The sequence below is a fragment of the Vipera ursinii genome, assembly GCF_947247035.1.
Source record: "Vipera ursinii genome assembly, chromosome: 2".
Classification (NCBI taxonomy): Eukaryota; Metazoa; Chordata; class Lepidosauria; order Squamata; family Viperidae; genus Vipera; species Vipera ursinii.
Window position 1 is genome coordinate 64,621,930 of NC_139513.1, and position 25,418 is coordinate 64,647,347.

The following is a 25,418-nucleotide window of genomic DNA, read 5'->3' on the forward strand; positions in this document are numbered from 1 at the left end:
GTGAGAATCTTCTGTATATAAACTAGGTAAAGCAATGTTCTTTGGAAGCAGATATCTGATAGCAGTGTTCCAATATCTATGGCAGACATGTCAAACACAAGGCCCGGGGGCCAGATCCGGCCCGCAAAGTGGTTTCATGTGGCCCACGAAGCCTCCCTGGAAACAGTGAGGGAATGGTCCCCACTGCCTTGGCCCTGGCCCAGAGACCCTCCTTCCGCCAGAGACCCTCAGATCTGTCCCACTCCTGCCCAGGCCCCCATAGGCACCCTTGATGCGAACGATGTAGAGCTGGCCACGCCCACCCACTAGGGCATACGCACTCTAGCCACGCCCACCCAGTAGGCCACGCCCACCCTGGCCATACCCACCCGGCCCCCTGAGGGCAACCGCAATGCTGATGTGGCCCTCAATGAAATTGAGTTTGACACTCCTGATCTATGGGGTTGCCACAAAGAATAGGTCAACCTATTCTCCAGAGCACCTGAAGGCAGAACAAGAAGCAATAGATAGAAACTAATCAAGGAGAGAACCAACCTAAAACTAAGGAGAGTTAGAACAATTAGTCAGTGGAACGATTTGCCTTCAGCTGCTCAAACACTGGAGAGAGACTAGACAATAACTTGTCTGAAATGGTTTTGGGTTTCCTGCTTGAGCAAGGGAATTGGACTAGAAGACCCTGAAGGTCCCTTCCAACTCTGTTATTCTGTTATATTTCGATGGGGATGAATCTCATTTTTGCACTGCAGGTCTATGGAAAGACAAGACTCCAGTTTCAAACTGAAGTTTGACCTAGATGAGAGCCAGCTTCTCTGAACCATGTTTACTATTATTTTTATTTATTTATCAAACTTGAGTGCTGCCTATCTTGCCAAGGTGAGGTTAGTAGTGAAAAAGAAAATTGGTTTAGCATAGCTCCAATTCTGAACTTCAATAATTAGAAATATTAGTGCAGTGACGTATTTATTTGAACAAACATTTATTGTAAACATGTAAGCACATATCCTATGAAGAAAGATATGGAATGAAATATAACCTGATTATAGTTAAAGGTATGATTTCCAATTTCCCTAAAACATTTTGTTTTATTAAGCATGTCAGTGAAGACAGTGGTTAAGGACCTTGTGTGTTTTCAGAAGCAAAAGATTAATTATAAATTAATTATAAATATAAATTATAACTGGTGTAATAGTAAAAAAACTTTTTCTTCTTGGAAAGGTTCATGTTAATATGTAATATAAATAGGATAAATATTGTTTTAACTTAATAATAATAAGTAAGTTGGAAGGGACCTTGGAGGTCATCTAGTCCAATCCCCTGCTCAGGCAGGAAACCCTATACCATTTCAGGCAAATGGCTGTCCAGTCTCCTCTTAAAAACTTCCAGTGTTGGAGCATTTACCACTTCTGGAGGCAGGTTGTTCCACTGGTTAATTGTTCTAACTGTCTGGAAGTTTCTCCTTATTTCTGGGTTGCTTCTCTCCTTGACTAGTTTCCATCCGTTGCTTCTTTTCCTGCTTTCAGGTGCTTTGGAGAATAGCTTGGCTCCCTCTTCTTTGTGGCAGCCCCTGAGATATTGGATCACTGCTATCATGTCACCCCTCACCCTTCTCTTCGTTAAACTACACATACCGAATTCCAGCAACCGTTCTCTATATATTTTAGCCTCCAGTCCCCCAATCATCTTTGTTGCTCTTCTCTGTACTCTTGACATCTTTTTTACATCGTGGTGACCAAAACTGGATGCAGTATTCCAGGTGTGGCCTTACCAAGGCATTGTAAAGTGGTATTAGTACTTCACGTGATCTTGATTCTATCCCTCTGTTAATGCAGCCTAGCACTGTGTTGGCTTTTTTGGCAGCTGCAGCACACTGCTAGTTCATATTTAAGTGATTGTCCACTAGGACTCAGTTACTACTATTGAGCAGGGTACCACCTATACTATACCTGTGCATTTGATTATTCCTGCCTAAATGTAGAACCTTACTTTTTTCACCATTGAATTTCATTTTGTTAGATAGCGCCCAGTGTTTGAGTCTGTCCAGATCCTCCTGTATCTTAAGCCTATCTTCTGGAGTATTGGCTATTCCTGCCAGCTTGGTGTCGTCTGCAAATTTGATGAGTTCCCCATCTATCCCCTCATCCAAATTGTTGATGAAGATGTTGAAGAGCACTGGGCCCAGAACAGAGCCCTGGGGCACCCCAATACATACTTCCTTCCATGTAGATGCAGTTCCATTGAGGACCACATGCTGAGTACGGCCTGTCAGCCAGCTACGAATCCATCTGGTGGTGATGCTATCTAACCCACATTTTTCTATCTTATCAAGTAGTAGGTTGTGATCTACTTTATCAAATGCCTTACTGAAGTCCAAGTAAATTATATCTACAGCATTGCTCTAGTCCACTAATTTTGTCACTTGGTCAAAGAATGTAATCAGATTTGTCTGGCATGATCTGTTTTTGACAAACCCATGTTGACTTTTAGTGATGACTTTGTTTGCATCAAGGAGTTTGCTGATTTGTTGTTTGATTATCTTAACTTCATCTTATCCATTATCCATCAGAGGTTTTACAATAGCTGCAGCATTTAGGACAGAGTTCCCCAACCTTTTCAGCTTTGTGGGGCAGGGGGGAGAGGGGATGGTTCCATGCAAGCAGCTTTCACGCGCAGTTGCTGCTCACACAAATGGAGTGCGCATGCACATGCCCATTGCTTGTGCAAGTGGGGATGCACCTGCACACACTCGTCTGTTGGTTCCATGGCCCGATTGCAAACATCTCAGGGCCCACTAGTGGGCCGCAGTCCAAAGATTGGGGACCCCTGCTTTAGGAGACAAATATAGTCCTCTTACTCTGGATTAATGAATAATCAGAAAGACTGGAAATGAATTACTACAACTAATACTTAAATGATATAGATAGTTGATTTTTCTGAATTTAATATGATGAGATTAATAAATGAAATATTGTTGCAAATTTACTCTTTCTGAATGTCACGTCATCTACAAAGAGAAGTTCTTTGGCTTCATTTTATAAACAATTGGGAAAAAAATTGTGAAGACGGCTCTTATTTTAGGCCACATGTTGTGAATTTTAAATGACATAAAGCTGTTAATATTCTGTTTATCACTTTAAAATAAAGCTGTGTAACAGTAGAGCAGTATTAATTATGCTACCCTGTCCATGGCTAGCAAGTTTTCTTCAGGGCAAAAGTTGGTTGTTTTTTATTCTTGCCAACCTAAGGAAAGTTTGAAAAGTAATTCTGTAAAAAAACAAAACTTAGGATTCTGTCTATCTGTCTTATCAGCAGGATAATTTTCCAAATTCAGAACAGAGCAAAATCAGCAAACTGGATCAGGCTGTGGGAGTAGAGAAAATAAATTCATAAAATTTCCTCCAATGTATCACTATGGGAAAGGAAATTGGGCAATCAGCTGGTATGTTGCTTAGTCCACCCTTCCCCCTTGATCATGTGACCCAGACAGGCACATATGGAGCCCATCCCACGTCTTCCCATCCCATCCCACCCATACTTGCACAATATGAGAGAAGAGCAAAATATACACACATAGAGGCTACACATATATACATACTCTGATTAGTCCTTGGGAGAAATAGTGCATATACATACAAATACAGAGAATTGCAACGTATTTCACTCCACAGAAGAGTACATACCCTGCCTATGTCCTTTGCTAGTAAACAATTCAAGAAGCCATGCTGTATATACTTGGTCTTGGTTTGTTGTTCCTTTATGGATTTAAAAGCCTAAAAAATATAGGGTAGGCGTCTTTTATGATGTCTAGTCTAAGGTTCACCTTCTGTTTAAGGTATGAGGAGAACAAGCTTCTCACAAATGCTGCCCGTCATATACTCCTGATGATAGCTATGAGCATGGCAATAGCAGTTGCTATTTCTGGATCATGAAAAGCGTTGTCTGGATCTACTGAATCAGTCTTTATGTTCAGGAAAGAGGGATGGGGGCCAATAATGGGTGGATATACATTGAACAAGAGGTTGCTTCCTCTTGGACTGCATTAAGGAAGCAACAGCTGGCTGAGCCACACTGCACGAGTATAGTCTGCATATTGCATATGCCACACACTAAATGTGATATGAGAGAGGAATAGTTTATTTTCCCAAGTGAATTGCATTATGTTTACATTTATTTTGTGAAAAGGGCAGGGGAAAGGATCAATTCATTCAGATAATCCTTCATCTCAAATTACTCTTTTAAATCCATATTGTAATGGACTACTCTCCAAATAGTAAAAAGAGAATGCATTTGGGAAAAAGAAGTTGATTTTTAACACTATGTTATTTTTTATTAATTATCCCATGCCACTGAAATTCATAGCTATGAACAAAGCCTTAAAATCTATTATTAAGGAATTGTTAAGATATTAGCATTTTTCATAAAATTTTGTGAATAATGCTTTTTATTAACTTCTATGCCAATGTAAAAATAATTGGTTTTATTCATATCAGTTAAACTTCATGAAATTAAATACAATATACTTTCTGCAAATACATTTTACATTTGTTCTCTAAAGCACACACAGACAACATACACACAAAAATATATTGATAGTCAATCTCCCATATTTTAAATAGTAATTTAATATGTAGATATAATACATTACCTGGTAATCTAATCTAATAGTAGATTCTGTTTGCCATTTAAACTCCAGCTGCAGAAAAGAAAAACAAAAGAATCTGTGCTCTATTTCAGAGAAAAGAGGCAGTTAAGAAGGAAACATATTAGATGCCTCCTTAAATTGTTCCTTTCCTTGAAGAGAAGCTCTGTCCTGATGTGTGCAGAAATTCAGCTACTTCAGCTATAAAATCTTCCCTTCAAGAAAATGAAAAGCAGCACAATACTTTTGGTCCTTAGGCTGACAAGGCACAAACGGGAACTCTTTTTACCCAAGATACTTTCAGAACCAAAATAAACAGTTTTACTTTAAAAAGCAGGCATTTGCAAGACAGTTTCATTTGTTCTATTCATTTTCCACAGATTTAGTCAGTGTAAGTTTATTGTGTGTTAGAAATTGTATGCTTCTTTATGTTTCAAGAAATTTTTTCAAAAGCCATGTCTTTCTTCAAGATAGAATATAGCTCTTCCTAATAAGAGCTTTCTGCTTCCTCCCCCTTTCTGCCTGTAGTTAACAGACTTTTGGGCTGATTTCATAAAAGAAATTATGAAAGAAAAGAATATGGCTGATTCATTTTTATTTGGTTATTTATACGTTCAATGCTGAGTATTGAAATTATATACTGTACTCGGATAGTTTTGAGGATGAGGCCATGGATTGCTAGCCAAAAGGAAAATGTGTATTACTTCATTCTTTGGCTTGTGCTTCCTTCTTTATATCTACTAATTTTCTGAAGGAGGGAAGCTGCTATCTATCATCTATCCATCCATCCAAAAACTGAAAACACTTTGTCTGAAGCCACTTTAGGAATTGTATAAAACTTGACATCTTAGGTGTACTGTTATTACTGCAAAACTTATGCAAGTTAGACCATGCTTTATTTGGTCAGGGGGTGTTCATGAGCAAAGTTAACATTCAAGTGTTAAACCAAATTGCATGTACCAAATATAATCTGGAAAGTGGCATTAGAGAAACATTAAAATCTGAATTAAAGTGTTGAAAGAAAAATCTTCATCAGGGTCCAGTCCAAGCCAGAAATAAACAAAATGAAGACTGCTTTAGAAAGAAGGTTGTAGTTTATTAAAGAGCAGAGCCAGAAAGCAGTGTGACTTTGGGAAAGCTGACCAACATGTTGCTGGGAATAGTGGGTTTTTATACCTTCTGGGGCTTTTGAGGTTGTTTCCTGTTTCTGTTTGATGCTTTCTATTTCCTGTGTCATATACTTTGACCTGAGTCTGAGTGTGCCCTTTTGGTATTGGTGGGTTAATCCTATTATGTTACCTGTCCTTAGAGTTTGGTGGGGTATGTGGGTTTTAAGAGTCTTTGTCTTTTCTAATCTCATCAGCTTCTAGCTTCTTGGCTCCAGCCTTTCTGAAAGGATTATCACATCTGCATTTCTAAAAACTGGCCTCTGCCTAGTTTCCGCTTTGGGGAGAGGGGCTGGGGCTGGTTTCTGGGGGCTGGTTCCTCTCTTTTTTAAGATCTTCTCCATAATTCCTTTGGGAAAATATATTCTGCCTTTTTAATATTCCCCAAAATATTTTTTTCTCTGGGGGGCTGACTTCTCACAAAAGGATCACAAGTAATCAAAATGAACCTTAGTTGAGTGGAAACCCACTTTTCCTAAATTACCCAAATGGTTATGTTATCTGTCAGTACATCAAAGTAAGCCAGGTCAGAGAGCAGTTTCTCCAGTCTGACACTTTGCTACTAACTGTGTTTACGAGCAGGATGGTGACTCATAATTATTTTTCAGTGCAACATCCATTATCTGTAAGGGAAGTGCCCATCAATTTAATTGGTAAAGGAACGCTCAGTAGCTGTGGTATATGAATTACAAAAGCCTTTGCTCCTGGCAGTTCAACAATTTCTCTCAGGCTGCCTTGCCCAAAGAAATATTAAGACAAAATGTTAATTCTGAGCTAACTGGTCAGGATAGGAGAGAGGCAGGATATAAACATCTAAACAATCATACAGCAATAAAATACACTCAGAGAGCCAGCAGTTTTTGATAACAAGAATTCTTTAGGTCATTCAGAAAGCATCTCTCACATAATTTATATTTGGTATCCTTATGTCATAATTATCATTCTCTTCACTGTTATCCTGATAAATTGTGATTATAGTGATTAAGACTGTATGATGTTTTTCCACCATTGCATTTGCCTCTTGAAAATAGAGGTGGTGTTTAAGGAATAATACTAAAGAAGGCTCAAAATACCAAATCTGCCTATGCTAGTGTTCAATGTTTTTCAGTGCAGAGTTCAACATAAATAAATTAAATAAATTTACTGCCCAGTGTGGAATCTGGATTCAGAAGAGGCAGAAGCAGTCAAAATCACTCTGAACCTCTGATGGATAATGGAAAAGACAAGGGAGTTCCAAAAAAGACATACGACTATACCGCAACAAATTGGTAACAAAACAAGGTTGTACTGGGCCAGCTTACTTGCCTCGTGAAGAATTTGTATGTTGACCAGAAATACTAGTTAGAACAAAATATACAACTCTAAGTGGTTCAAAATTGGGAAAGGAATATGCCAAGGTTGTGTACTGTCATCTTATTTATCTAATTTATATGCAAATTGTCGTATGAGAAATGCTGGTCTAGAATTAGGAACTGTAATTAGAATTGCCAGAACAAACATCAGCTATTTCAAGTATGTTAATTTTAACCGCTGGAGACAAGGAAGATTATAAACTGTTTTCTTGAAGATGAAAGAAGAGAATGCAAAAGTTGATTTGCTGCTCATAATATTATATTAGCAGACAATGCTTAGATATTTTGAGCACATAATGTGAATGCAAGAGTCACTGGAGACCTTGATGTCTGGAAAAATTGAAGGGAAAGAAGAAAAGGCAGAGAGAAGACTCAGTACCATCATTAATGATCAGTCATGACCTTCCAAAAACTCTGAGAAGTTATTGACAGATAGCCCCAGTACCGATGTCAACAGATAATGAAGAATCAGAAGCCAGTGAATAATATACAGGTTTACCAGCTAACTCAATATTTCTTCTTCAAAGTATATACACATAAATTAGTATAGAATATAATTCCTTGCTGAAAGCTAGTCAGCTTTGTAAAATGGCACTATTTGCTAAACTTGACGACTATCCAAAACAATGTTATGAAGCCAAACAGAGTGATATTTTTTTGGAGGTGGAGGGGGAAAGACATGTATTTTAATCTCTTCCAGTATTGATATTATTATTATTATTATTATTATTATTATTATTATTATTATTATTATTATTATTAATTAAACTTATATACCACCCTTCTCCCGTAGGACCCAGGGCAGTTCACAAGGCAATTAAAACAACATTACAATACAAAAATTAATAACAATTAAAATAGATTAAATTTTCCTTAATTAAAATCTAAAACCCTATAACTCTGATTAAAAACCCAATTACAATAAGTTAAAAAATTAAAAAATCCTCAGTCCTGGCCGGAAAGCTCAAAGAGCCAGGTCTTCAGGTTCCGGCGGAACGAACGAAAATCAGGGGCAGTCCTAAGCTCTACGGGTAACTGGTTCCAGAGGGCAGGCGCACCCACAGAGAAGGCCCTCCCCCTGGGTGTTGCCCGCCGGCAATCCTTTGCCGGCGGCACCCTGAGAAGGCCCTCCCTGTGGGAGCGCACAGGACGAAGGGAACTTGATGCCGGCAGCAGGTGTTCCCTCAGATATCCCGGACCCAAGCCATTTAGGGCTTTATAGGTCATCACCAGCATTATATACTACTATAGATCTTTTTGCCAAATTATTGCAATGCAAAATTTTTAATATTCATGTTAAAAATTATATCACATACTTGTAATCACATTCCAATCAACATGGGAAATTATCATGAAACAATTGTGAATTATAAAGAAATAGTCTTCTAATGTACAAAAAAGCAGTACTTTCCTTTTTTCAAAAAAAGATGTTATAAATAAACATTTATAAACATTTTTAACCTCCCATCTCTCTCTGAGAGAGGGATTGAGAGAAGATGTTGCAGTCTCTACAGGGAGCACAAACCAAAGTGAATTCGTTTTATAAGAGTCAGCAAATTGCACCAGTAAGAAATGGCTTGGCACAGTAAACTACAAATATGAACCCTATAGTTGCATTCTTTGTTTAATGAGTGGTCTCTAATATCTGTATAACTAAAAATATAGAAGGATTATGAGAAAAAAACAAACATTGAAAGGCATTCTATTAAAAACAGATGCTTCAATGGAGTGAGTGTTTGTGTGTGTGTGTGTGTGTGTGTGTGTGTGTGTGTGAGACACTTGCTGATTCTTAAAGTTACCGTTTGGTTCTTAAATCACGTCCTTCTACACTTTGGGTATGTGATGTTGACATGCTTGAATTTGCTTAGAGTTTGAGCCCAGGATATAGTCTTGTGAGATTAGCTGGACTGAGTTCAGTTCTGTAGCGTCCAATAAAATGAATAAAATCCTCTAAATTGGTCATGTCCAACCCACAGCTCATGGACTGCGTATGGCCCTGCACAGCTAGTAAGGCGACCCCACAAAATCTCTACCTATCTTGTTGTTTCTGCCCATCCAATATGTTCAGGTAGGATGGGTACACTCTAAGTCCTCTCAATTAAACTTTGATATCTTGTGAGGTCAAGGAAGTTTGCCTTCAGCCCCTGTTATCTGGAATAACAGCCGGGTGGGGGGGCTCCTACTCTCCTGGGGTTCCAGAAAGCCCTTAAGCCCTGGCTCTCTTCTCAGGCCTTGTTGGAGTAGACCCTCTGCTGTGGGTTTTTTTTTAAATTGCTGTAACTATTTTCTTGTTTGGATAGTTAATTTTGTTATATTTTAAATTGTTTAAATTGTATACATTATTTGATATGTTGTAAGCTGCCCAAGGTCTTTGAGAATGAGGCTATAATACATCTGAATAATAATAATAACTAGACAACCCATTGGGTCATTGTTTCAAAAATATTTCCTCACCTAACTAGAGAAACAGAATTATCATGGGCAAAAAGTAGTGGAGCAACATTTGGCTTCCTGCTGGCTTCCCCATTGACTATTCTTGTAGGAAACTGGCAGGGAGCATTGGAAATGATAATCATATGACTGCAGCTGCATAGCAGCAGTCAGGCGTTGCCAAATTTCAATCCTATATGAGTCATGGGTCCCAGATTTTGGATACTTTCTGAAAGTTAGCTCATTTAAGGTACATTGATTCAAAAATTGTTGCCTTGTGATGCAACATTTCACCCAATTGAAGACTACAAACAATAAACAAACCAAGAATGTTAGCAGTATATAGATAATAATAATGATGTGACCTTGCCAATCAAAGTTATACATCTCTAGTTTAGGAGAAGCTGTTTATAAAAGTACAAAAGTGGGCAATGTGAAGTAAACTATTATACAAGTGCCTGAGCTAAATGAATAAACATGATTTAATGTAGATTAACTGAATTACTGTTTTTATTCCTTGGACAAGCAGCCTTTATTTTGCTTGGAAAATCTTGCTATTGAGGCTGTATAGGGATAGAAACAAAATCAACCCAGTATCCTATGGGAGTGAAATTGTGTACTTTGTGGCAGGAAGGAAAAATGTTTTTCTCTTCTAATTTAAACACTACTATAGGATAGCCTTTCCCAATCTTTTTACCCTGGAGAAACTCCTGAAATAATTTTCAGGTCTCAGGGCACTCCTACATAAATAGCAAAAAATATGGAAACTTCATAATACAATTCACTTCTAACCATGTTGTGTTTACAACACAAGCACAGAGGCAGGCCTGCAGCTGGGTTAGGGCACATAAAAATCCTCACTATTGCAAGCTCCAGCACTGTGAAGTACATAAAGTTAAAAAAAAGTCTGTTTTCTTTTTAAGTCATGATTTTTCACTAAACCCCTAGCAACCTCTCATAGAACTCTGGTTGAGAATGGTTGTTCTAGGAATTAATCAATGCTTCCCAACAAAACATTTTTTTATAAATGTAACACATGATATATAAAATAATAGAATCATCTTAAGCTGCTGAGGAACACCACATTAATAAAACTCCAGCAGTTTTGGAACCTGTCAATACCATGACAGATGGGATTCCTTTAAATCTGTGGGATCTCAAAATGGTATAAACATTCATTCTGGGGAAAAATTAAATGGTAGAATCACATGCATTTGTATCAGCTTTGGATCTTTGATGACCTTTTATAAGTTCAGAACTTCTATACTAAAGAAGTTCTGATGGGGATATGTTGGGGTTTTAATGGGGATTTTTATATTGTTATCGATTGTTTTAGCTGGGCTACTATTTAATTCTTTTTAATTTTTGTATCCTGTATTTTTTATATGTGCCCTGTTCACCACCCTGAGTCCTTCGGGAGAAGGGCGGTATACAAATATAATAAAACTAAACTAAACTAAACTAAAGAATGAATAGCTGGAAGAGAAAAATCCATACGGAGTCTAGAAAGAAGCCTTTGAGACTACAGTAATCCTCAAGGTACAAATGGATGTTGAATGATTGTTCAAAGTTACATATGCACCCCAAAATGTACTTATGAGAAAGGTCTGAAATTGCAACCAGCAAGAGGCCTCTGCAGTCATGTGACCTGGAGTCAGTCACTTCTGAACCCATGGCCACATTCAGTTCTTTGACTGTCCTTTGTCACCTGCAGTTTCTGAGATTGGCACATTTTTCCCCAGTGTATATGACCAGTCAAGAGGGACTTTGCAGCTGGACTTGTTTTATTTTTTTTCTCCTTTGCTTTAAGGACTGGAGTATTGTAGTTGTCTTTGTAAGTAATTTATTTATTGTTTTATTATTATTATAGTACTGTGATTGTTTATAAGTACTTGAAAAACTGTTGTGCTTGTTTGCAATTACTTTGTAAACTACCATGCTGCTTTGAAATGCTTTGCAAAGTGAAGTTTTTTTTCATTACAGTGTTTGTTTGCATTTGTATTTGAATTGGTTGCAGAAATACTATCCAATCTCTACAGAAAGCAGATATAGCATTCTACTATGTGGGGTTTTTTTGCATATAATTTGAGTTTCCTTGCAGACAGTTCCTTTGGATTCTACTGCACTGTGTTTGCTTCCGTTTGAGGATTAGTGTGTGCTACTGTAGTTTGCCTGTAGAACAGCTGATGGGCAAGTGGAAGCAGTTCCCTCTAGAGCAGGGGTCCCCAACCTTTCTGGGTTGGTGGCCCAGTGGGAAAGGGAGGGGCAGGCACCTTTATGAGCGCATGCACACACACTCACACAAATGTGGCTGTGTGCGTGTGCGCGTGAAGGGGGCCATGTGTATGCGTGCTCTGCAAATGGGGCTGCTAGCACCAGTGCATGGCTTGTGACTCGGCTAGCGCCAGCTTGTGACTCAAGTAGCACTGGCGTGCTGCTTGGCTAGCACCAGCGCAGGGCAGGTGAGCATGCTTCTGCACACATGTGCACACTGGCCAGCCACTCATGCTGTCCAATGGCCAAGAAGCCACGGTCCGGTAGTGGGCCGTGGCCCATAGGTTGGGAACCTCTCCTCTAGAGGCTCCACTGAAAGCCCTACAAATTAACCCCCACAGAGACACCAATTTAAATGTGTGCAGCAGTTCAGCAGTGGAAGGCCATCTCTCCTTGATAGAATAGCTGATGGGTGGACAAGCATGGTTCTGTCCAGAGGCTCCACCCAGGGAACCCTGCAAATTCTTCAAGCTCTCAGTTCATTTCATGATGGCCGAGATCATTTAATGAATGGAAGCAAATACCAAGCCCGATTTTCATTCATTTAATGTCCTGGTTGATTCGTCTAATGGACATAATTTTAAAAAAAGGTCTTAAAAATGAGTCTTGTTGATTTTACAACACTTTTGACTTATGACCCTAATGGGTAGGCTCCACCCTTGAGGACATATCATGAAAACACTTTACTAGCAAGCTATAGATGAATGTATTGTGTCCTCTTCCCTCTGTCTGTAAGCAGTGGAAGAGAAAGAACAAGAGCATAGCTGCAATAATGGTATCCTCTTCTGACATTCCTTCATCCCACAGTTGTTTCCTAGCACACCTTTGTGTGCATATATGGTGCTTGGTGGTGGTGACTGCCCAGTCAGAAACTATGGATGTGTTGGGTGGGTACTATGGTGTGAAACATAGACTATATTAAAAGAAGAAACAGTGCACCAAATAAAAATACAGTAGCAACACACACACACACACACACACACACACAGAGAGAGAGAGAGAGAGAGAGAGAGAGAGAGAGAGATTTTATAGAAGACACCTATGATTTTTTTCTCATTCTGAACTAACAGTTGAGTGAGATTTCTGAGCCCTGTAATTTTCCACTCTGTATTGTTTAATATGTCACAGGATCAAACCATAAATAATGATTCAGGAACTAAAAAAGAAACATCTTGATCAAAATTTTGTTTTTTTTTTCCTAAAAGAAAATACACAGTTAACATTTAACCTTATATTTTCGTGTGGATTAATATGTCATCCTGACTGCTTTTGCTGTTATTCAATTAACATGTAAAATTGAATCAAGACAATTTTTGTTCAGTTTTTCAGCGGTGTATTTCTGCAGTATATCCAGTTACACTTGGCAACATCTTGAACCGGAATGACATTTAAAAACTGAAGATAGTATCAAACTGAAATCTCTTCTTATTTAAAAAGAGGTGATTAAGTTCACATTCAAATTGTGACACATTTTTTTTACTGTGGGAAAGAAAACATGCTACTTGATGCACATATATCAAGTATGAGATCAAAAGATTACAGGGCAGAGTTTCAAAACTGTTTCTCATCAACATGAGGACAGTTCTGAACGGTTCAACAATCTCTGAACATATTTCTTACACAGTAAACTTTTTATGTAGTGTATAGTTCTTTAAATAAAAAGAAATCTTGAAGAGTCCAATATGTGCAAAATCTTTTATGAACCCTCATAACTGAACAGGCTTTTGCACCAGTCAGCTTTCACAACAGATATTCTATCCACACACTCTTCAGATGTGGTATGTGTCTCACCCTAAATGCATATAAGCTTTTCCAGCCACACTCACAGTTGCTTATAACTTGATCACCCCTAACATATATACAGTTACACATGCAAATGTACCTATTTTCTGTATCATTGATATCAAATTAATTTTAGGCATATATTTATCTTTTTGCCAGCTAGTAATTCTTTCATACATTTCAACTACCTGAATTAACATCCCAACTTTCATTCTTTCCAATCATGTTCATGGGGATTTGATATGATTCATGTATGGACTCATATGAGTAGTTGTTTATCTTAGAAAAAATGGATTTGGATTGAAAATCTAATGTAACTGCAGAAGAACTGTTTGCATTCAAAGCTTTGTGGCTGGTCTTTCTTCCCCCATCTGTATTTTAAAGGAAGAACTATCAACCTCATTATGTTTCCCAAAGCCAACAATTTCACTCTATCTTGAATTGAACAATTCTTTACTTCCAATATTATTTATTTATTTGGCATATGGCATATTGTGCATGGACTAGCAATATATCTTTTTATTTAGTTTCATTTTTATGCCACCCATCTCACTGATACAGTGACTATGGGTGGCATACAATGTAATAAAAAATAACAAAAATTACTAAAAAGCAATTTAAAATTAGAAAAATTGAATATCTCAAAAACTGACCCAGATGTTTTCCAGAAATTGCTGTTCAGGTCATATAAGAGATAATCTTTATTGTCATTTTTTACTGCGGGCACACTGGCACACATTAAAAATGAAATTCTGTTACTTGCTCTCTAAGTGTACACATACATAACACACATATAAACATGCTATATACAACATATGTATATACCTATACCCTTACATATAAATACATATAAATATTAATCACTGTCCATCTTGAATACATAGCGGAAAGAGGAAGCTTGAGAGTTCACAAGGTTGATACTGTATAGAACAAAAGTGTAACTGAATCTGAATCTTCTGCTTCGAATGCCAGGAAGCCTCCTCCCAGAAGGTAACAAGGAAAACAGGTCATGAAGAGGATGTGTATGTCCCAGGCAATCTTGCGGACCCTGCTCAAGCAACGTTTATGTGCTGTGTCCTGGATAAAAGGAACTGCCAATAATCTTTTCTGCCATCCTCACCACTCTCTGCACCGCCTTCCTGTCTGAAGCAGTGATGCTTCCAATCCAGATAGTAATGCAATATGACAGGATGCTCTTGATCATCCCACTGTAGAAAGTGGTAAGGATAAAGGAAAAAAGATGAGGTTTTCTCATGTGACGCAGAAAATCCAGGTGCTGCTGTGCCTGCTTCACCAATGTCTCACTGTTGAGCGGACAAGCCAGCCAACTTGTTAACTGCACACCCAGAAATTTGATGCTGGTAACCATCTTCACAGATGAATCATTAATACACAGAGGAGTGTGGCTGTGCCTGCCTTTTCTGAAATCGGCAATGATCTCTTTGGTTTTTCCAGAGTTTAAAACTAGGCTGTTTTTCTTATACCAGTTCATCAAACTCCTTGCGGTAAGCACCCTCATTGTCATCTTGAATAAGGCCCACTATTGTTGTATCGTCCACATACTTCACCATATGGTTGGTGGCAAACCTAGCACAACAGTCATGGGTCAACAAGGGTGAACAGAAGCAAACTTAGGAATTGCTATTCATTGATAAAATATCAATATAATGGACAACCAGAATTTGTTTATTTTTCTTCACTGAAAACCTGACACCACATTAGAAATGAGATAGAACAGTGGTGGCGAACTTATGGAATGCGTGCCAGAGGCGGCACTCTTTGTAGGCATGCATGCTATGTCCCAGAGATGGCAGACATCCCTCTTCAACCAGCCGCCCGAGGTCCCACATGGCTGGATGCATCCTGCCATGGCTGGTTTCCCTCCGCCCCCGTCCCTCGCATGTTCTCCTTTTCCCAGGCATGACCCACTGCATCACCTCCTCAGCTGTCAGCCAGCTGTCTCTGAACTGTGGCTTCTCTGAACTGCTGGCGGCGGGCTGCGGAGCCTCAGAGTGTGCCGGTCAAGGAGCCGGCAGGCTGTGGCTGCTGATGGACACCTTCAGCCCCCATGTGCTCGCTGGCCTCTGTGTGCGGAGGTCGATGGTGTCAGGCAGCAGCTGCCCCAGCCCCTGCCTCGCCTTGCCACACAGCAATGGCATCCCTGCCCTGCCTCACCTCACCTCACAGAACGAGCCTCGGGCCACTGCCCCCCCCTTGCCAGAGACCCCCCTGGATCTCCCCCATCCCTGCCCAGCCCCCACAGGCATCCCTCCCCACAAGCAACATTCAGGTGACCATGCCCTCTTTGGCCACACCCACCCAGTCTGCCATGACCACCACAGCCACACCCACCCAGTGGGCCATGTCCCACCTGACACCCAGCAATAAATAAGTGGGTTTTGAGTTGCAATTTGGGTACTTGGTCTCTAAAAGGTTCGCCATCACTGAGATAGAAGGTTGCCTGCACAAATGTGAAACAAATTTGACAAAGGAACAATATCATTAGATAACATACTACTAGTTTTAGTTCTTTATTGGGATATTGAAATACACTTTCTAATTGAAATTAGTTAACATTAAATAGCTTTTCTCCTGTTTGATTAAGTCAGTAAGACCCAAAGATAAGTGATATACCTACAGTATTTCAGTATTTTAAGTGAAATTAAGATTTGATATTTTTTTAAGGAAAGGAAACATGTTATCTCATACAGTATTACCAGGCGAGTTGGAAAATATTTTTGTGGATAAAAGTAAAATTCCAGATGTTTTTTAAACATTGTTCTTTATCGGTCCTTTGGGAATGAAAGGAAGTTAATGTACTAGACCAAAATATTCACTACAAAATATTCTTAACTGTTTCAGTATTTTTTATTTCAATACTATATAATATACTATTCGAAGGAGAACATTTATAGCATTATAAGTATTTAAACTAATATGAATCACAAACAAATATTTTTATCAAAATTTAACCATTACCATTTCTCCCAAATAAAATTGCCTGAAACTGTTTACATAGACATTTATGATACGCAATATCATAAATATAATTTATGATAAATACACATAGTCCTTGACTTACGACCACAATTGAGCCCAACATTTCTGTTGCTAAGCAAGACATTTAAATGAATTTTGCCCCATTTGACAAACTTTCTTGCCACAATTGTTAAGTTGCAGTTAAGTCAGTAATACTGTTGTTAAGTGAATCTGGCCTTCCCATTGACTTTGCTTATCAGAAGGTTGCAAAAGGTTGACGCCAGGACACTGCAACCGTCATAAATATGAACCAGTTATCCAAACATCTGAATTTTGATCATGGGAATGGTGCAATGATCATAAGTGTGAAAAACGATCATGTCACTTTTTTAGTACCGTTGTAACTTTGAATAGTCACTAGCTGAACTGTTGTAGGACTATGTGAAAATCACACCAGGAAAAAGAGATAAATTCTAACAATACCTCTTAATGATCCACAAAGACTCTGTAGAACAGGGGTGTCAAACTCAATTTCATTGAGGGCCGCATTAGCATTGCGGTTGCCCTCAGGGGGCCGGGTGGGTATGGCCAGGGTGGGCGTTGCCTACTGGGTGGGTGTGGCTAGAGTGCGTATGGCCTACTGGGTGGGCATGGCCAGCTCTACATCGTTCGCATCAAGGGTGCCTATGGGGGCCTGGGCAGGAGTGGGACAGATCTGAGGGTCTCTGGCAGAAGGAGGGTCTCTGGGCCAGGGCCAAGGCAGTGGGGGCCGTTCCCTCACTGTTTCCAAGATGGCTTCGCGAAACACATGAAACCACTTCGTGGGCCAGATCCGGCCCCCGGGCCTTGTGTTTGACATGTCTGCTGTAGAATAAAAATATACATTCTCTTTGTAAATATATTGAATAAATAGATCAAGGAAAGCATATCGTGAAAGGGCTGGTTGAAAAAAACTGGTTTCAGAAATATAGACAATCTGTTGCTTTCCAGATTTTATCTTAGTATAAACTGGATTACATTGGCATGGTCAGTGATCATGATAACCATGATGACCAAGCTGTAGTCCAGGGTCAATCATAGTTGGGGAGAATCCCCTGAGCCACCAAAAGACTATATATGGTCCACCTTTATTTTAGATGTAATGCCATTTTAAGAATATAATTTTTTTTAAAAAAAGATTGTATACTTGAGCATATTTTAATATTGCAACAACAGCAGTTTGAATCTCCCGCTTGGTTTTATACATACATAAATATATCTACTTGCATTGTTCATTAAATTATTTTATTCAAACATCAGTTAGTTTTAAAATACCAATAATTTTGATGTCATAAAATATGTGGCAGTTGTTGCTTTTCAAAATCTCTGTGAGCTATTATTAAAGAGACATGATAGCAGTGTTCCAATATCTCAGGGGCTGCCACAAACAACAGGGGGTCAAGCTCTTCTCCAAAGCACCTGAAGGCAGGACAAGAAGCAACGGATGGAAACTAACCAAACAGAGAAGCAACCTAGAAGTAAGGAGAAACTTCCTGACAGAACAATTAATCAGTGGAACAACCTCCCTCCAGAAGTTGTGAATGCTCCAACTCTGGAAGTTTTCAAGAGACTGGACAATCATTTGTCTGAAATAGTATAGGGTTTCCTGCCTGAGCAGGGGGCTGGACTAGAAGGTCCTTTCCAACTCTATTATTGTTATTGTTAAAGTGAATGTGGTGTATATTAAAATGAGTTATTTTTCTCTTCATCCATGAATTCAATAGAATTCAGAGCTAGCATATGTTTTAGATGCTTTTGGATAAAAATATAAATCCAATGTTCACGTAGTTTTTTTTATTTTTAAAAAAAATCATGTTTTTTTAACATACCAGTTTGAGATTTCCTAGTGGTCTTCCACCCAAATACTAATCAGGTCCAATCTTCTTAAATATCCAAAGACATATATAAAAGGGATACTCTTTTGCCATATGTAACATTTATTCTTGGTTGTGTCAGCAAGACCATATTTTCTGTTCTGATCCCAGAAAATGAGAATCTACATCGCTTAACTATGAGCCAACAGTGTGCAGCAGCAGCTAAAAAAGCCAATACAGTCCTGAGTTGTATAAACAGAGGCACAGAATCAAGATCACGTGAGGTATTATTACCACTTTATAAAACCCTAGTAAGACCACACCTGGAATACTGCAGCCAATTTTGGTCACCATATCACAAAAAAGATGTTGAGTTTGGGGGAAAAATCAGAGAAGAGCAACTAAGATAAAGGCCTGGAGACTAAAACATGTGAAGAATGGTTGCAGGACTTGGGTTTGGCTAGTCTAAGGAAAAGAAGAAATAGGGGAGACGTGATAGCAGTATTCCAGTATTTGAGGGGCTGCCACAAAGAAGAGGGGATCACGTTATTCATCAAAGGACCAGAGGGCAGGAAAAGAAACAATGGTTGGAAACTGATCAAAGCGAGAAGCAACCTAGAATTAAGGAGAAACTTCCTGACAGCAAGGACAATTAACCAGTGGAACAGCTTGCCTCCAGAAATTGTGGACGCTCCATCACTGGAGATTTTTAAGAAGATGCTAGACAGTCACTTGTCTGAGATGGTATAGGACAGGTTCTCCTGCTTGAGCAGGGGGCTGGACTAGAAGACCACCAAAGTCCCTTCCAGCTCTATTCTATTCTATTCTATTCTATTCTATTCTATTCTATTCTATTCTATTCTATTCTATTCTATTCTATTCTATTCTATTCTTGTAAACATGAGGCATTTTCACTGGGGCATCTCCCTTCTTTTTCATCCAAATTAAGTGCAAGGCTTATATGATCTAGTTCTGTGTATTTAATACTCTAGACTTTGTGTTTGGCTTTTAACTATATTTTAAATAATGCAGTCATTTTTACTATAGCGGAGTCATGAACCCACTTTACCAGGTGCTAAATGGCAAGTGAGCCTTAGAAATCTGCATGAATTGTCGGTGTTGACTGTAATAAAAAAATATCCTGCATTGTAACACCCTGTGGGATGGATTGTTTTATAAATCGTTCGGTGAGTGAGATGGGTGGTTGCTAAATTTCATATATAAATAAATACACAAATTGATCCAAGTGATCCTTATATCTTTACAATAGAAGCTGTCCCACCCATTATACATTTCTTTGGAAGGATGGTAGAAATGGTTTACTTTTCCTAAGACTAACAAATTATCTGGAGCCAGCCATAATTTTATCCCAGATCCAATGTGGTGAAATGATACTACTGAAAGAGGAACATGCTGGTGTGTGTGTGTGTGTGTGTGTGTGTGTGTGTGTGTGTGTGTGTGATAGATGCAGACGTCTTTCTTTCACAAAATGTGGTTAAGATTGAAGAAATCTGGAACCAGTTTAATTACAATGAAAATTAGTCTGTTCCCTCTCTTATAATTTCTATTCTTCTGATACATATATTTACTCTGAAGCCACATAATTGTATTATTCGTATTGTTCCTGGGCTTCCAGTTGTGGTAAAGTATCCTGTCTGTTACTGGCATACCATAAGCTCTGCTGATGCTTAAAGTATAATTTTATGAACTTTGAACAGTTTCCCTGTGAATCATTTTCTATCTTGCTGTGCTTACTATATTTATGAATTTAGAAAACCTTATAACTTATGATGAACTCCAAGATCACACTACTCTTGCAATTCTTTGCACACTTCAATCTCCACAAGAGTATTGGAGGACTATCTTGAAGAGATTTCAGTGGAAACAGCTTCCATTAATGGAAGTGGCCCTTTGGTATCATGTCTTTTTTTCTGTCTTCCGAAATTTCTTAAACATTAAGTAGTACCTGAAATGTTAAAGACAAATACTCCTAAAAATAACAGAAAGCTCCCATATATACAAAGGATTCTTAGAACTTTTTGTAGAAGCCGTTCATGTGATAAATAAGACAAGATATGTTAGTGAATTAAAATGTCACTACTCCACATATGCACCCATATAAATCTCCTCACTAAGGATTCTGTATGAATATTTTGGTATTCTGCAGCTAATTTTGTGGGGAAAAATGAATAAGGAAGAAGGCTGTATTGCCATATTTTACTGACATCTACTAACATACAGGAATCACATGTTAGAAAAGAATACTTATAGCTCAGGGTTGAATGATGGGTTCCTTGATACTCTCTGAGCTTGATTGTTTTCTTGCGGATGTTTCTCTTGCACTCCCTTCTAACACTGATGATGTTATCTAGTTGGATAAAGAAATGTCTGCAAGAAAATAACCAAACTCAGAGAGCACCAGGAATCCCACAAATTACACATTGTTCCTCTGAATTTAAATTAAGAGAATTATACTTTTTAGTTTTCTTTACATTTTTAACTTGTTTTTTGCTTTGTTCTTTTAACATTTTATTTGTTGATCCTGATTTTAGTTGACCAAAACAGTTTTTTTCCTTTGCTCAATAATGCTGCCTATTCTATCCTTAAATAGGTTAACACACACACACACATATGTGTGTGTGTGTGTGTATTTTTATATATATATATATATATATATATATATATATATATATATATATATATATGTATGTGTGTGTGTGTGTATATATATATATATGTATGTATGTATGTGTGTGTGTGTATATATATATATATATGTATATATATATATATATATATATATATATATATATATATATATATATATATATATATATATATATATATATATATATTATTGGGACTTATATGCCGCCCTATCACCCGAAGGACTCAGGGCAGCTAACAACAATAAAATACAACGATACAAAAGTTAAAAAGGATTAAATTAACAGCCCCAATAGAATAAATTAAATAGAGAGAGAGAGAGAGAGATCCAGGGACGCGGTGGCTCAGTGGGTTAGGACGCTGAGCTTTTCAATCAGAAGGTTGGCAATTTGGCGGGTCGAATCCCGAGTGCCGCGTAACAGAGTGAGCGCCTGTTACTCATCCCAGCTTCTGCCAACCTAGCAGTTCGAAAGCACGTAAAAATGCAAGTAGAAAAATAGGGACCACTACGGTGGGAAGGTAACAGTGCTCCATGCACCTTTGGCGTCTAGTCATGCCGGCCACATGACCACGGAGATGTCCTCAGACAAGCGCTGGCTTTTCGGCTTTGAAACGGAGATGAGCACCGGCCCCTAGAGTTGAAAACGACTAGCACGCATGTGCGGGGGAACCTTTACCGATAGATAGATAGATAGATAGATAGATAGATAGATAGATAGATAGATAGACAGACAGACAGACAGATAGTATTCTGTGTAGATATCCCCATTGATTTTTTTTCCTACAAAACCACTTCTGTTTGTGCCAATTTTTCTCCATGTTCATCAACTAATTTCCTGGAACCTTATTTTTTGGTTACTCATTCTTCACTCTAATTGGACTCTGCCTTTCCTTTATTAATATACTGTAAATAGCAGCAAAATTAATAACATTAATTTTAGTGAAAAAATCTCAAATTCATTTATAAGTCATGGAGAAAAATTCTCTATGTTCACCAACAAATTTCTGGGAACCTCATTGCTCAACTACTCATTTCCCCCCTTAACTGGACTCTGCCTTTCTTTATTTAATATAAATAGCAACCAAATTAACAACAATAATTTTAATGAATGAATCTAAGATTCCTTTAAGTCAGGGGTTTCAAACTGCCGACCCGAGGGCCAGATACTCTTGAAGCCAACCAGAGACTTGTCAACTTACACATAATCCTAACTGGTGACCATTGTTAAGAAATGTATGACTAAATAATACAAAAAAGTTCAATAAGATCTTATTTAAATATATCTGAAACAGGAAAAAGGCCAGAAAGTGGGCCTTTAGAAGAGAAAAGAATGAAAAGGGGCATTAAAGAAGCTATGAATTCTTTGCACCTGCCTTCACTACAGAAGATATAAAACATATTTATGGAAGGTATCGCAGCAAGGAAACAAATAGAGATGAAGAAATATATTTGTCTTTGTGTGTGCATGTGTGTGTGTGTGTATGTGTGTTTTATATATATATAAAATACATTTTGAAAGAGTCCCTGTGGCACGCACCCATATATTTTTAACTCAGAAGTAAAATTGCTGACCTCTTAGTAAAAACTAGTAATTTATTGTGCTGATCAGATGAATGATGATCATCTTTGCAATATAAACTGATATAAACTGTCTTTGCTTTAGCCCCAAATTCTTGTGCTGGTTTCTCTAAGCTAATTTGATAAAATGGCCCATGGCTGTAGGTCCACGCATCATTACATTGCTCTTAATTCCCTACAGAATGGAAGAGAAATCTAGCACAATTCTTAGGTTTATTGTACTATATTTTTAGTAGCATGTTGTTAGTGTTAGCATTGGTTTTAATTCACCTTTAGGTTTTACTGCCTAGATAGAACAGTACTTCAACATATAATATAGTTTGAGAAAACAATTGAAAGAAAATGCTTCACTGAGGTATATAATACTATGCTGTTTGAGGTTCAGGAATTATATTATAGCATTGTGTCCATATGCTTAAACAATGTTATGAAAATGACATATTTTACATTTCAAAATGAGTATGTTTTCTGAAATAGTAAGGCATTGTTTGTGCAGCAGAGGGTAATAGTATTTCAGCTTGCTATGAATCATGTCTTGATTGTATTTCATCAATGAACAAGGCAGTCTTTAATTCTTACTAATTTAAGCAGGACAGGTGGACTTGTAATTTTACAGGCACTAGTTTAAGCTTGCAAACAGTGTTCCTTTGTTCATGTGAAATAAACAGAAAACATATGTATGGAGGTACTCCTGAAAACAAACTGAACTGTGCAATTTTCTGTCTGGATGCAGATGATTCACATATATGGAGAAAAAAAGAAAGAAGGTCAATAGTTTTGATGTCAAAGTAAAGTGTTTTTTCCTTGCCTTCAGTCATAAGTGCTTTCAAAATGAATGCACTCTACTTGATTGCATCTCTTATTTCTCCTGGTCTGAAACCTAGATATTTTAAATGGGGGGTAGGAGGAGTTGGAAATGATTTGTATAGGCTTGTAAAATAGCAGAAAGGAAACAATCTTATCAGAGTCATCTTTGGAAGAAAAAGGAAGTGGATTGCATTCCTGAGAACTGACTCAGTTCTAAGTCTCATATTGTTTTCTTACAACACCTTTAGTGTTAGTTTGGCTTTTCAAAAGATATCTGTTTGCATAAAGCCAGATTCTAACAAAAAATGAGGTTCTGAAATAATTACTGAAACCTTTTAAAGATGATGTGATTGTATTTTCTTACATGTGATATTCAAAAGTGCAGTGACATTCATCCACAGTTAGATACTTCAAACAAATTTTAACCAAATAGTGCCTTCAAATCCATCATTTCTTTAATAAGAAGAAAAATTCTACCAGCGTTGTAAAGGTTCTCCAGTGCATATTTCTGTTTTTTTTCTGGCAAAATGGTTTTATTATTTATAATAATTTATAAATTTATAAAAAAATACTGACATCCCCTAAATTCTGCTGAAGATGTTACCTAGCCTGAGAATGAAACGTTCGGAATCCAACTCAAAAGCTCAGAGAACAAATCTTCCCCCTCATCCTACACCCGAGCTACAAATATTTGCCACTATTGCAGATAACATTTTATAATTATAAATTTATACTGTAATTATGTCAGATTATGCTCAAAATGCAGGGGAAAAAGTGTCTGAAAGTACATGTATGAATGTTTTATATCCTATATTCTGAGTAGTTAGCAGCCACCAAGTATGTATTGAATCAGTATTGGCACATTATAAAATGTGTTAATTGTACAGAAATGATGCTAGATTTGTAGACTTTATTTCATATGCTTATCTTTGAGACGAACCGCATTAAGTGAAAATATCGACAGGTATATAACTGTGTGTAAAAAATAATTACTAAACTCTAAATCTACTGAACTTTACCTCACAGCTCTTTCCTGAAGCAAAGCTGTATACCGTATGTGTATTTTAGATTGCACCCCAGTTGGTTGTTTGCATCTGGTTGTTTATCTTAAAGTTCTATACTGGCCTATTTGGCAGAATGTTACATTTTTTATAATCCCTTAAAACCAAAAATATTTCTGTTTAGTGACTAAATTAGTTTTAACCCTTAATTTATGAATGAGAAAAAGAAGAGATGGATAGATAGACATTGACTGACAACCAGTCAGTTAGTGACTCCTCAACATTATCGTGGACCCAAAAAAGGTACTTAACCTGGATTCAGAAAGTTCCAATGGCTGCCCTCTCCCTCATCCTCCCTGTAGTCATATGGTTGCATTTTGGGTGTTTGGCACCTGGCCTGCACTAACAGCGGTTTGTTGCGTCCTGCAGTCACATGACCATGATTTATGATTTATTTTTGCTGGAAACCTCCAGCTACTTATGAATTCTGGGTTCACTTAACAACTGCAATTTTTGTTTAATGGTGTGGATTCATTTAATGACCATGGTAATTCTCTTAGTAACTGCCAGAAAAGAATGTCCTAAAATTGAATCAGTCATATAATGACCTGCTTAATAACGGATGTGTCTTACAACCCTAATTCCAGCTGAATTACAGTCGTAAGTCAAAGACTACCTACAGATTATTCAATAAGGCTCACATCTGTTCTATTACAGATTGTTATTGGAAAGGCTGAGAAAGTCCTGGCCCTGCCTGACTTTAGTTTTGAGGCTTACTTATCTCTATGAGGCAGGGATATCTGCTTAGGGAGGGACAACACAAAAAATCCAACTGCACAGTTGAAGCCTTACACATTTTTATGTGTGACATAGCGTGTGATGCATATTAAAA

The 25,418-nt window shown here is 37.8% G+C and overlaps 1 protein-coding gene across 1 annotated transcript in view; it reads left to right on the forward strand.

Annotated features, from left to right (window-relative positions):
• Window positions 1-25,418, forward strand: part of CENPP (centromere protein P) — a 174,040-nt gene that overhangs the window by 141,528 nt on the left and 7,094 nt on the right. The gene's annotated exons all lie outside the window — the stretch shown is intronic.